Source organism: Ranitomeya variabilis, chromosome 7 (assembly GCF_051348905.1).
Source record: "Ranitomeya variabilis isolate aRanVar5 chromosome 7, aRanVar5.hap1, whole genome shotgun sequence".
Taxonomy (NCBI): Eukaryota; Metazoa; Chordata; class Amphibia; order Anura; family Dendrobatidae; genus Ranitomeya; species Ranitomeya variabilis.
Genome location: NC_135238.1, coordinates 216,121,532 through 216,136,578, shown reverse-complemented (window position 1 = coordinate 216,136,578; position 15,047 = coordinate 216,121,532).

Genomic DNA, 15,047 nt, shown 5'->3' with positions numbered 1-15,047 from the left:
TTATACCAGCCATAGTGAAGAAGGTGTGAGGCCAACATTGTCCTCTCCATTGGTCTCATGGAAACTACAGAGGCTGACGTCTTTACACTTCTGTCTATCTCATAAAAATACAGAAGTTTACTGCCAGATCTAAGCACAAGCTCAGCCCATCCACCACCCAGCTTATGTATGTTATGGTAGATATACAATTAAATATATAATGACAGATTGGTAGCTATTAGATATTGTACCTGTCCTTCTGCTGGAATATCATTAGCTCTTGATTTGTTGCTGACTTGCATAGACTTGCTTCATTCAGTCTTCCACATGGGATGGGTGGTGGGTACACGTTCTGGGCTACACATTGGATTCATGTTCCCCTCCTGTATTTAAGATGCTGGCTGCCTCCCAAGTATCTTTCATTTACCTTGTAATCCTTTGTTTGGTCTTTTCTGATGATGAAGAAAAGAAGAAGGAGCCTTGAAAATTCACGTAGCCGAGCTGTGAAAATGCATACCAACAATTTGGAGTCCAAATGACTCATTATATTGCGCATCGCTGAGTGACGGTAATTTCTAACTGAGTGAGCCATTACAATTCAAATGGTGCAGAAATAATACTTATTATGCATCCGACAAGCCTGAAAGTTTATGTATTTAATAGAGGAAGAAAACACTCATAAAACGGGATTAAACTCTTCGGGAGCCGCTAAAAAGACCCTGGTGGAAGAAGAACTTGCAAACGTAAAGCGGCACAGAGGCTGGCACAATGCCAGTACATGCCAAATGGAGCAGCGAAAAGTTAGATCTTTATAGATAGTAATTGATGCGGTTATTGATGCTGATTTAGATAAAAGGCAAACAATTCAATGTGCTTTGGGGCAGCGGAATACAGTAGTATCGCATGGGTTGCCAGAGCCTGGAGCAAGGCAAGTATTCCACTTCCAAGTCCAGTAATAATGGCCCCTAAGTGCCTCCTTAAAACAAACAATGCCTTCTGAAGGCCACCTTTAAAAAGTATTAATGCCCCCTTAAAATAGTGATGTTTCCAGAGTGTACCCTACAAAATTAATGCCTCCTTCATGCCAACAACCATAAAAAAGTAAAGTTTATACTCAGTCCAAGTGACCAAGTTTTTTTCCCTCCATACAGAACGGGTCGGCACACGTGATGTAATGCGGTGATGTCTTTGTGCCGCCTGTGCCAGGACGCTGATGTCCTATGGCAGCTTGAGTATGGTTCTCTCTGTCTACCGCAAGATTCAACTGCATTGACGTCAAGCAGTATCCATGTCCTGCAGGTGCTCCAAATATCTAGGGCACCTAGTGAGAAGTTCGGAGCATGTGCACTGTCCTGGATTTTCGGTGCTAGTGATAAGTTCGGAGCATGTGCACTGCCCTGCATCTTCGGTGCGAGCGATACTACTGTTACTTTCATTTTTTTCTTTTGAAATTTTGCACCCCTAAGAATTTTGCAACTTCCCATGTGACCCTCCTCCTCTCACGAGTGCACGCACTTTGAATTTCAACCTGTCTGATCCTTTGCATTTTGCAGACAGTGTCATCACTGTGCCATTGGGGCTCACAACCTAAATTCCCTATCAGTGTGTCTTTGGAGTGTGGGAGGAAACCGGAGAACCCGGAGGAAACCCACACAAACACGGGGAGGATGTACAAACCGCTTGCAGAAGTTGTCCTTGGTGGGGTTTGAATCCAGGATCCCAGTACTGCAAGGCTATGATGTTAACCACTGAGCCGCCGTGCTGTCCAAATAGATATGCACCTGACTACTCTTGATCCCTAGATTTGAGCATGATAACTGTCAGATAATTTGTATTAAAGCATGAACAAATTGGGGCCGTTGCCCCAGGGCCGCCATCACTCTGTCCCTGCCTCCTCCACTTGTATCATGTTGCCTATTAGTAAGGAATGAGAACCTGTGATCATCCATCAGCAGTGGCATACCGAATTGAGGAGGTCCGGTGCCGAATGTCCCAAACCCTACCTGGCATTCGTCCCCTTCTGCCAACATCTGTCAAATATGTCGTCCACCTGCTGGTTCATGTTGTGATCGAGCTTGCTCTGATCGCAACTCCCTGAGATGCTGCGATGAACATTGACCATGGCATCTAAATGGTTAGACGAGAAGACCTTGGCCAACCCCATTGGGCCCTCATGACACAATGAGTTGGGTTGCTCAATGGCCCAATTTGGATCTTTACTACAGAGCCCCCTTTTTATATGTACGCCCTGTCTAACAGTTTGGCAGTAACACTAATTACGTATTTTGGCAGAAACAGCTTTTTTGGGTTATTGGGATTTTATCCAAAATTGTCACAGGCTTAGACCTTAATTAGGTCCCACATGTGGGGTCTAAAGCAATCCCGGCTAAACATACACATGACGCTGAAGCCCCCTTTTAACATCCCATCAGAGCCTTACTCAGGTTATTATAAAGTCTGACTATTCCTCTCCTCGCAGTCATCTTCAGTGTCACGGTGACATGAGTCATCTGCATTATAAAAGCCGCTCTTGTATTTCTATAGAAAAGGCAGACAAGTCTTATTAGTCAGTGTTATATTATTCTCCTTGTGGCATTTTCCCCTCAGGATTATTGTAGCTACAGTCAGTGTGACTAACAGACGGGGCCTGGTTTACCGTTACAGAATTAAAGGGAAGCTCTCATTAGACTGAAGAGGTACAAACTGCATTAATCCACATTTGCAGCATATGGACTGTCCATATATCATTTTATTGTTGCCTGTTTCTTTAAATGGACTACACATTATGTATTGTAAGTTACCTGACAAAGAAGCCCCGATCACCTGCGGCATCATTACCTGTGTGGTGCTGTGACTGTATGTAACGGACTGGATGGTGGAACCACTGTGCTGTGATCGGAGGAGAATCTTGAGGGGTCTGACTAGGTGCTGCACCAAGTCCGACGTCGGATGCATGGCGGCTGGCGGTACCACAATTCAAGAAGAGACCAAGGAGATGGAACCATGTGCTAAACCAGGACTGACCTCAGGTAGATGGCAGCTGACCTCCAAGGGACTGGAGGCAGAAATGGCCAGGAAGGGTGTAACGGGTAGGACAGCAGATGCAGGAGGGAACACAGGAGCCACACATACAGGCTGGTCCAGCTGGTTTACAGATGAGCACTGGCAGGTGCGAACTAAACCGGCAGAAATACAGATGAGCACTGGCATGTGCGGTCTGGAGCAGCTGATGTACAGATGAGCACTGGCAGGGGCAGACTGGTCTGGCTGGTGTACAGATGAGCACTGGCAGGTGTGGACTAAACCAGCTGAAATACAGATGAGCACTGGCAGGTGTGGACTGGAGCAGCTCATATACAGACGAGCACCGGCAGGTGTGGACTGGATGGGCTGATATACAGATGAGCACTGGCAGGTGCGGACTGGACCGGCTGAACTACATATGAGCACTAGCAGGTGCGGACTAAACCAGCTAAAATACAAATGAGCACTGGCAGGTGTGGACTGGACCAGCTGATATACAGATGAGCACTGGCAGGTGTGGACTGGAGCAGCTCATATACAGATGAGCACTGGCACGTGTGGACTGGACCGGCTGAACTACAGATGAGCACTGGCAGGTGCGGACTGGATTAGACAAGCAGGAATGGACAGACAGGTACAAAACTAGAATGCTGACTGGAGGTACTGGGGACCTGATAACTAGCAAGTGTGCTATAGGCTAGCTAATCACATTGCTCAGACACCTCTATGCTGGAGGAGGCGCCTTAAATAGTAGGTCTCCCGCAGCCATTGGCTGGGGACACTCTAGGACGATGCGCGCTGCCTCTTTAAGAAAGAGGGAGCGCGCATACCCGAAGCGCAGTACCCAGGGATCTACGCCCCATGTGCACACCCCAGGCATCAGCAGAGACGGAGGAAGGAGGAAGTGTGGGACGGGGCCGCGGTGATCGTGTCTTTGCCGAAGAAGAGGGGCAGCATGCAGAGATGCCAACGCTACACTGTGCAAAGCACTGAGAGTCTTCTGGGTGATAGTTGCAGAGGAGGAACAGAGGATTGGCCATGCCCAGGAGGAGCCTGGTGCTGGCAGGAGACACGGTGTTAGGATTGCTAACCATCCAGAAATTTCAGGACAGTCCATAAAAATAAGGCACCTTTTTGCCCTGTCCTTAAAAAAAAAAAATCGAAGGCATCCGTGATTTGTTTTAAGGTGAAAAAAATTATACTTATACAGATTATTTTGACTGTAAATTATCATCATTTTACAGTTCACAGTGAATGTAGCTGATGTCTATATATCAGAATTATGGGCTGTACCCATGGATCACTGATAATTACTATCATTCATTATGGTTTTCCATTGTGTCCATAAAAAAATATTGTCTCTCTGTGATTTTTTTAGAAGCTGTCCAGAAAAAAATAAAAAGTCAACCCTGGATGTTGTGGTGGCACGAAAGGCCCCCATACATTACACTAAAGTCAGCCAAAACCGCCAATATCGGCAGGGTTCGCTAGCAGTCTAACGTGTATGGGGAGATGTCAGGCAAGATAACGATCCAGCATGTCCAATTTCAGACTACCTATCCTTTTATTCTCTGCACGATGAACCACTGCCAGAAGACTTGTAGAGAAGACGGGGGCGCTCCGCACAACGAGCATTCCTGTATATGACAGAGATACCGTATTTCTTTAGTTATAAGATGCACTTTTTTACCCCCAAATTTGGGAGGAAAATGTGGGCGCGTCTTATAATTGTAGCTTACCTGGGGGAGCTGCAGTGAAGCGGGGTCACAGGAGGCTGGGTCAGGAAGCCAGCGGTGGCAGGAGTGAGGAGATGCTGCGGGCCCCAGGGTGGGAGAAGGGGGTGTCCCAGCGCTGTGAAGCTGCGGGCCCTGGGCTGTCAGAAAATGCCACTGTTGAGCAGAGTCCTCGCACTTTCCCATTGATTCAGCAGCTTTGCAAACTCCTGGGTTTAACATCTATTTTAATATCTGTTTTGTGTTGCTTGGCACACTTCATACATTTTCTGCAATTCTTCTTGAACATTGCAGTGGAATCTCATAGATTGACAGCAGGGTGCACCCCCTGGTGGTGCCTCGTTGTATTACTAGCTCTCTCTATTCTTTTTGTGTGCATGCTCCCAAGCATCAGACCTGACCCTGAGCCAACCAGACAATACATGAATGACTACGGTATATGAAAAATCGCATGGCTACTTACTGCTGCTGTTGTCCACAGATCATAGGTGATTTGTGACATAAATAAACCAGTCCATGAGATGGCGTTGTCTGCTGCTGAACCTAAAGAAGCCGGTTTCAATCAGTTTTGGTCATTTTACAGGTTTAGGTGTCTTTTAAACAAGATACCCATTCCCAAAAAAACTTTTTATAAACCCTTTTTAGGTAGAATGTTGCTCCTATCATGTCCCGTTATTCACGTTATTTCATTCTCCTGCAATTATTAAAACTTCTTGTTGTGAAAGGTTAAAATTAAAGTAGCAGAAAGACCGCTCTGGGCACAATCTTTGCTCAAAAAGTGATAATCCATTTTGTGAAGCCGATAATCGGGAATCAGCATTCTTTAGAACACTGGCTTGTGTATCGGCTAGTGTAAACTTGACGCAATCACTCAACACATGGCCAAAATGCTAAGGCGTGAATTACCAAATCAGCAATGATCCTGTCCCTCATGGACAATAATATGGATCCTAATAGGGATAAGGATAGATCTTTTTTTAGTGAAAGCAGCTATACCTAAGCCTCTGTTTTCACCCTTCTTTAATATGTTGAATTGTTTGTTCAGGACTTTAAGAGTTGGCTGAAATCACCGCGTTAGCTAAAATTGAACAATACCTTCAATCACCCCAATTTCCTAAAGATGAATGTCACAATAGAAAAAAAATAAAATGGATCAAAATTTTACCAAAATTTTCTCATTATCTTTTTATGAAATGCTTTTTATTACAGAAGGCTAAGAATTTTTCTGCTCGACACACAGAACATCATTATAGGACTCTTTGAAGTTTGCCGTCCTGACTTTTTTGCAAAAACGCTCCCTCCCGAGATGCCTCATGACAGCCCCCACTGTAGAGATGCCAAAATCCTTGAAAACTGCTCATTGCGCTCAATCTGGAGAAATATCTGACACTTGGCATATGCATCCGTACGGCATTGATCATTAAAAAAAAAAAACACGATTACATAAAGCGCGACGCTGTGCTGTTTTGCAGACGAAAGATGGAAAGTCTGCCAAATTCTGCAGACAACAGCTCCGTACCCTCCCTGCATCCTCCTCACAAGGAGGGAGAGGAGTCTGACGAGTTTCAGAAAATAACAGGAACATAAATGGAAAAGAATATATTTTAACCTTCAAATTAGGAAACTTCTCTCGATAATGGAGGCATAATTAGGAGATCAGCTACGCTGTGCTGCTGGAATGAGAGACTTGGCAACTGTGCAGGCTTCAATTATTCCATGCGAAGTGACAGAGCTGAAGGAGGGAGGTGGTAATTTAACCACTTTTCATGCAGATTCCTTTTCATGTCTGCGCTGCCTGGAATTGTAGTCACAAGTAACATTATTAGTCCTGGGAACCATATATTTAGTGAACTCCTATGATGTGACATCATAGGGAGTCTCCCAAGGTCATGCAGTACTTGAGATATCCTATAGTCATGTGACCGAGGACTAGTATCAAACTTTATTATCTCATTTTATATAGAATATTGTCTATTTAAAGCACCAGTCACTTGCTATAAATATGTAATTTATTACCTAGTGTAAATGCCGCTGTTCTCCTGAATCCGGCAATACTTTTTTCTTGTTTCTGCTCCTTTCCATTCCTGAGATATGGCCTCCTCTTCTCTGTATGTAAAACTAGGTTGTTTTAGCCAACTGGGTGCGGTCCTTAAGAAGGCGTGGCCCACTGGACGTTCGAGGGCTATGCCCACTTGGATAAAAAGTATAGACTTATATACAAGGAAGAAGGGGCCATATCTCCGCAATGGAGACACGTAGGAAAAAATGAAAAACATCTCCGGATTCAGTAGAAAAGCAGCGTTTACGCCTGGTAACAAAATAATCAAATTATATATTTATGACAAGTGACAGGTCTTCTTAAATAATTAGGACTGGGCTGCAATACCCGACACAGCCTGTAGACAAGAGTGGAGCTGTTTCTGCAAAAATAGCAAAGCCCTTGTCCTTATCTCATATCTGTATGTAGGTCCACATTAGTTAACTTGGAGGGGAGACCAACTACAGAAAGCGCTCACTCTGTTATGCCGCATTCACACACTGATGTCTCCTGACCCAAATTTGCCAGCCTCATATATGTCTATGTGCACTGGCGGACACTGACAGCACAAGGCCCCTGTGCAAGAACAATATATGGGCCCTTTGCAGTCTAATATCTCATCATAATGCACAATTCCACATGTCTTGAAGATGGAAATGAGCCTTGATATCTTTAAGGCCCCTGTTCGCAGCAATAGTATGTCCGCCCCTGTCTATGTGGCTGTCAAGTTCAGGTCCGGAGACCAACTGATGGTCCATGCATCACAGTCCGTGCTCGGACCTTGACTCTTGGATGTGTAAATGCGACATCACTCTGGAGCATCTGGCACATTGACTTTATTGGTTTTCATGTAATGCTTGATTCCTCCTACGGGGGAGCTGCAGGGAAATTAAACACTTCCTTAATACTGGCAGATTGCTGAAGTATGACACTCTATGATCGACAGATTTTCAAAAAAATTTTTAACTGAAATATACTTTCCAAAGTGGGAAGACCCTTGAAAAATCTGCAAATTTGCCATTTTTGCAATCTACAATATTCACATTGGTGCTGCGACTTCTCAACAGAAGGCACCAACTCGTACTGCCCAGACGTAAATAGTTTTTGATCCTTTCTTCTAAAAATTGATGTGAATTATGGGTCAGTCAGATCATTTTCCAGATTCCTGCAATGATGTCTCCAGCCAGGCAGTCAGAGAAAGCACAGTCTAGTTTCTCCCTGTAATCCAGCGTGCAGCGGCTCCGAAACGTCTGCTGCTGCTTGTCAGATGATTGCAGATAGGGATTACTTAATTACAATGCTGAGCAGAGTTTAAAGTCACAGTACTTTCTGTCTGAAAAGCAGCAGATCGGGTTACAGATGACCAGAAAGAAATAAACCGCACTGGTGTAATCGATAACAATCCTGCTCTTGCTATTTTTCTTCATTGCTACCAGTAAGTATAGACATACATTTTACAGAAGTTGAGTAAATGAATAGTCTTAAAGTGAACCTGTCACCTGAGTTATACTGCTCGGACCACAGTCCGCATGGATCGGACACTGATGTTGCGTATGTTCTAAAAAGGCTGCCGCGTTGTCCCTTAGTTTCCAAGTCTTCCGGCCTTCGCCCTAGCGGCTGTATATCGGCTTCTGGGACCATTCCTGTATAATCATTACTTGGAGTCTATTATAAATAACTTTTCAGGGACTGGACTGTAGAGGACTGGGGTTCTTTATTTTTCTCTGATGAAGCCCCCTTCTGTCTGCTTGGGATATCTGGAAGAATGATCGTTCTGGACAAGAAAAGATGATCACTACCATGAGTCCTACGTCATGCCAACAGTAAAGCGTCCCGAGACCATTCATTTGTGGTTGCTTTTCATGCATAATCGGAGCTGGTGGCAGCGACCGTGTGCAGGCTTTTGGGGGTTGTTTCAGCGACTGCGGCTTGATAATTATTGTTCCTGCCTGAGTGGGAGTAGTTATCGCGTCGTTGCTGCGCGCCCAATAGCCAGTACATAGCAGGCAGCGTTTCTGGCGACTAATCACCCTAGGTGCAGTACCTAATCTGACCTGACAGAAAGGGGGGCACCAGAGAGCTGCAAGGTTTAAGTGTAACTGTAAGCGGGATACACAAATCCCTGCAGTTCATGGTATATTGAAGAGCAGTGGGATACCTAAAATAAGCCCCTGCTGTAAACTAAGAGGTCAATAGCCTCGAGTGTGTTTTTTCATCACATTGTGGCAGTGGAGGGATAACTAGGATAAGCCCCCCTGCACATGTGAGAGCCGTCTGTTGGTCTAAAGTCACCCCAATCCGTGACATACTGTGGGCAGCGGCTAAGGGATCTTGACAGTCACGGTGTGAATCGTGACAATTGGTTATCTCCTGTTATCTCCTCTTCCCACAATCGTATACAAGATTTCTCTCGCGTATCACCCCTACTCTGGAACCCTCTACCACAACACATCAGACTCTCGCCCACCATCGAAACCTTCAAAAAGAATCTGAAGACCCACCTCTTCCGACAAGCCTACAACCTGCAGTAACCACCGATCAACCAACCGCTGCATGACCAGCTCTATCCTCACCTACTGTATCCTCACCCATCCCTTGTAGATTGTGAGCCTTCGCGGGCAGGGTCCTCTCTCCTCCTGTACCAGTTATGACTTGTATTGTTCAAGATTATTGTACTTGTTTTTATTATGTATACCCCTCCTCACTTGTAAAGCGCCATGGAATAAATGGCGCTATAACAATAAATAATAATAATAATAATAATACATGGAGGGGGCTCACTCACAAATTTTGCCTAACAATACGGCCATGAATAAAGAATGGTATATAGACGTCCTTCAAGATAAACGTCTCCCAGTGACCAAGGAGCAATTTGCAGATGAACAGTGCTTTGTATCAGCATGATGGAGACCATGTCACAAGGCAAAGGTGATAGCTAAATGGTTTGTTGAACAAAACATAAAAAATTAAGGTCCATGGCCAGGAAACACTTCAGATCTAAATCCCATTGAGAACTTGTGGTCAATCCTCAAAAAGCGGGTGGACAAACAAAAGCATAGAAATTGTGGTGCAATGATAGCCAGAGATTTGTCTGGAGATTACGTGGGCAAAGCCATGAAGAGGCTTTCATGAGGTAACATCACACCGGTCCTTCTTCTGGGGTAATGGTGTGAGTTGTCCCCCCCTAAATAGGATAAAAGCCCAACATGGTGCAAAATTAAAAACATATATATATATATATATATACTCACCTTAACAATATCCCTACACTGTTCCACTGATAACACTGATGTGCGGTTCCCCTACTGGACTTTGTGCATTCTGATCTGTATGTATGGACATGTGACTGCTGCAGCCAATCACTGGCTATAGTGGTTTTGTGTCACTGTTCCACCCATCACTGTGTATGGGATGCAGTTACTAATAGCTTAGTCATCCAGTCTGGTGCAGGAGTGTGCTGACCTGTCAGTGTGCAAACTGACAGCTCAGCTGTCCAAACTGAGACTGGGAGCAGGGGAGGTGGATTATTAAGTGCTAATGTATTATTTTTTTCATTTTATAACATGCTGATTTGTTAAAAAAAAAGAAAAAAAGAATAAGGTAGTGTAGTGCTGTGGTAGCACCCTATTCAGTGATGAGGCAGTGACCCAGGAAAAGTTCAAAGCAAATTATGTCTTTAATGTTCAACTCTAAAAACACAGCACACGATATCCTCTGGATCTCAGCCGGGCACAAATTCTCTGGATTACAATCACTAAACACGCCAGTCCAGCTCTGACCGGTTGCTGTGGGCGACTGCACCGCCGTGTTAATGTTCTACACACAGGATTACATAGTCCACGATATCCTCTTGATCGCAGCTGTGAACCATAGTCTCCAGATTTGCAGCCGATAAACACACCAGTCCACCTCTAGGACCAGTTGCCATGGGCGAATGCACCGCTGTGTACGCTGCGGGGTGCCAGGAGTTCGCTCTGCTGGTGCTCTGTGTTACTCTCACACAGGCTGAGCTTATGCAGAGCTGTCTATGGAGCGCGCCCAGTAGGGCAGTGGGGTACTCAGTATCGGGTCCTTCGGTTCACAGGGGGGATGTCACGGTGGCTGACCCGGTCCGTAGCCCTAGGAACGTCCGTGAATATAAAGGAAAGGTCTTTAAAGGGGAAATGTTCGTGATGCCACCTGTGGTATTCGGTCGCTGCTGTAAGGGGTCCGCTGGGGTGATGTTATGGCACCTAGATGGTATACCTTCCCACAGGTGAAGTGTATCCCCAGGGCTTCTGAGTGTGTAGATGGTGGATGGTGAGAGGCGCAGTGAAGAACGAGGACACAAGGTTGCAGTCTCTTTACCTTTACTGAAGACTTCAGCATCCACAGTCCAGAGCACCAGATCACAGGGTAGGCAGAGTCCGGCCGGCTTGGAGGCAAATCTAGAGTCCCCTTATCCAGGTGGAAATCAGTAGCCTTCCTCTAGCGCCTGAGTGTTGTAGTACCTTACTGCTAAGCTTCTCATAAGGTCCTCACAACTGTGGTGGATGTTCTAGATGTTGTGTCTCTCTCTGTCCCCCGGATGGATAGGACAAACCCGTATGACCGGTGGCGTGAGGCTTTTTACAGGGACTCTATCACGTCCCAGCCTCTCGTGGGTGCCACCTTGCCTCCTGGGTATAGGGCGGGCAGGTAACGTGAAATTAGCTGTCCTGACGGTCTCTGGAGCAAGGCATAAAGAACTGTTGCTCCCTCGGTGTTCCGGCTACCGGGATCTTGCGCCTCAGAAGGAGGCAGCCTGTGCAGGGCAGGACTCCTTCTGATTTTCCTCTCCTTTTTGCTAAGACATCACTTCACGCTTTACAACACAGTTCTCTGTTCGTGTCCCTTTCTAGAAGCTGCCGCACGTCAGGCAGGCGCAGCTTTGTGGCCTTCTGTCTAGGCCTCTGACAGGATCCCACTCTTGCCAAGGACCAACTACCTGAGCGGAGCTCAGACAGCAACTCCCCTCTTTCTATCCAGACCACCAGTTTTACCTAATTGTGAAGAGTGCCCTAATAAATAGGAGCATAGCTCCCCCTGGTGGACTGGAGTATGAAGTGTGTTGTGTGTTGGTGTTACCTGGTAGTGAGATCTCCTTTATTGTCTCCAAACGTAACATCACTCCCCCCTAGAGGAGAATGACATTACTGCAACGACCAGGACCCTGGGGCGCTGCATCTACATCATGCAAACTCCACTCTGATACTGACACGGAACCTGACACACCCAAACCCTATACTGCCGGGTTTATAACTAGAATCTGTGGCCTTCAGCCACATGGAAAACCCGGCCAGGAATGAAACAGACTGCACAACTACCATCCTGCAGTCTGTTTTAAAATACAAAAAGCCCAGAGCAGGTTTTCCCTAAATCTGCCCTGGACACAGCATACCCAGGGCTATCACTTATTTCCATTCTACATTGCAATTACAGCTACGTCTATGACTGCAGTGCACTCTCATGGCCTCCATACGCCTCCGTGCGCATCCTGGGGAGAACACACAGCGACCCCTACCTGTGACATCGGTCACTGCCTCACAGTAGACAGCCCCTCTACTTTATAGTATTGGCTCAGTCTTTACGTTAATTATGATGATGATTCTTATTTCTATATTTTGTTGGCACAGACCTATGACTCTATTCATATTTGCATTGTGAAACTATCAGAGGATCGATGGGAACCGGTCAACAGTGTGACATGAATGGGGGAGTCCTGACTTTTCTCTAACAGATGATGTAAGAGATGAGAAGGATCTGGCCTATTGGATTACAACAGCCGATCCTTCTGTTCTCCATGACATAAGCCACTGCCAGACTTCTCTGGCAGCGGCCCTCTCATAGAGATCACAGGAGCGATAGCTGTTGGCCGAGCTTTCATATCTATGGGGGAGTCCAAAGAGATAGCTGACGGCCAAGTGATCCTCTGACCAACCACTCTCTACCTTCATAGGCTTGTGTGTGCCTGGTCCAGGGAGTGGACATGTCCCACAGATAGCACTTCTTTTCACTATGTGATGATTTCTCTGTGTCTGGATATTCTATAGAGTAATGTGAATGTACAGAAAAATCCCACAAGCAGGAGAATATACAGACTGCATCCAAACTGTTATTGTCAAGGTGGGACTTGGTGACTGATTGTAATGAGGCTGTTACATTTATGATGAGACATTTATGTTCTCCGGCCAAGCACACATGAGCGTAGGCTTAATTGTCCTATACTAAACAGCAGTTAATGGTCAACTGACGGATATCTCATTACCCAAACTGCGGCTCACGCCTCAGGAGTTGGCCAGGGTTATGTTGAATTGTGCGCCTGATATATTACTGGATTTTATTCCCCCTTTTTTATGCGCTAAGAGAGCAGATTACAGTCGCTTTCTTTGTTGCTGGGAAATAAATATTGTACAAAATAGAAACATTGTGACCTGCAGGTTTAGAACACAACACACCTTGGAGACATCATAATCTGATGGGGGAACGTAAAGGACTTCTTAGTAAGCTGAAAATGGTTTGTTTCCATAAAGCAGAAAAAAGAGGGATTCTTACAATAGGTAACTGTCGACTGAACAATCGCCACCAGCAGTTATCTCTTCTGACTCTCTTGTACACAGGAGCGCTCACTATGAGATTGCAGGCAAATAGCAGAGGTATTGGAAGCCGCAGATGGACTGGAGATGTCGGGAGACCGCAGACAGGTTGCTGAGGTCCTAGAAGACCGGGAAAAGGTATCAGAGGTCCTGGAAACTGCAAGTGAACAGGAGATACCCTGGAAGCTACAGGCTGACAAGTATGGTAGGTTGTGTAAGATGCAAGTGGACAGGTGACGTTCTGTAACCACAGTTGGACATGTAGCAGAGGTCTTGAAAGCTGCAGGTGGACATGTAGCAGAGGTCCTGGAATCCACAGGCGTACATGTAGCAGAAGTCCTGGAATCCGCAGGCGGACATGTAGCAGAAGACCTGAAATCCGCAGGCATACATGTAGCTGAAGTCCTGGAATTTGCATGCATACATGTAGCAGAGGTCTTGAAAGCTGCAGGTGGACATGTAGCAGAAGTCCTGGAATCTGCAGGCTTACATGTAGCAGAAGTCCTGGAATCCGCAGGCATATGTGTAGCAGAAGTCCTGTAATCTGCAGCCATACATGTAGCAGAAGTCCTGGAATCTGCAGATGTACATGTAGCAGTAATCCTGGAAGCCACAGGTGGTCATGTAGCAGAAGTCCTGGAATCTGCAAGCGTACATGTAGCAGTAATCCTGGAAGCCACAGGCGGACATGTAGCAGAAGTCCTGGAAGCCACAGGTGGACATGTAGCAGAAATCCTGGAAGCCACAGGCGTACATGTAGCAGTAATCCTGGATGCCACAGGCGTACACGTAGCAGAAGCCCTGGAATCCGCAGGCATACATGTAGCAGAAGTCCTGGAATCCACAGGCGTACATGTAGCAGAAGTCCTGGAAGCCACAGGTGGACATGTAGCAGAAGTCCTGGAAGCCAAAGGCGTACATGTAGCAGAAGTCCTGGAATCCGCAGCGTACATGCAGCAGAAGTCCTGGAATCCGCAGGCATACATGTAGCAGAAGTCCTGGAATCCGCAGGCTTACGAAGTCCTGGAAGCCACAGGCGTACATGTAGCAGAAGTCCTGAAATCCGCAGGCTTACATGTAGCAGAAGTCCTGGAATCCGCAGGCGTACATGTAGCAGAAGTCCTGGAAGCCACAGGCATACATGTAGCAGAAGTCCTGGAATCTGCAGGCTTACATGTAGCAAAAGTCCTGGAATCCGCAGGCGTACATGTAGCAGAAGTCCTGGAAACCACAGGAGGACATGTAGCAGAAGTCCTGGAAGCCAAAGGCGTACATGTAGCAGAAGTCCTGGAATCCGCAGGCATACATGTAGCAGAAGCAGGGGCTGACTGGCCCAGGTGGCAAAGAGGCAAATGCCCCCCGGGCCGCTCCGCCAGCTGCTGTTCAGGGCCGGCTGCCTGGTGGTGGCTACAGCCACACAGCAAATTGTGCGCAGCCATGTCTGCTGTACTGTGACGCGGCCGGCAGCAGACACAGCCGCATCACAGTCAGCGCACACGTCTGCGCTGGGGCCAGGAGCTATTTTTGGCTGTCACCTTGATGGCTGCGCAGCTACTGCTCCCTTCATGTTCTCTATACTTCCAGGTTAGGTGTTGGGCATGCGCGATGGCATCCTCACGCACTCGCCGACATGACCTGGATGCTAGAAGCAGAGAGGCA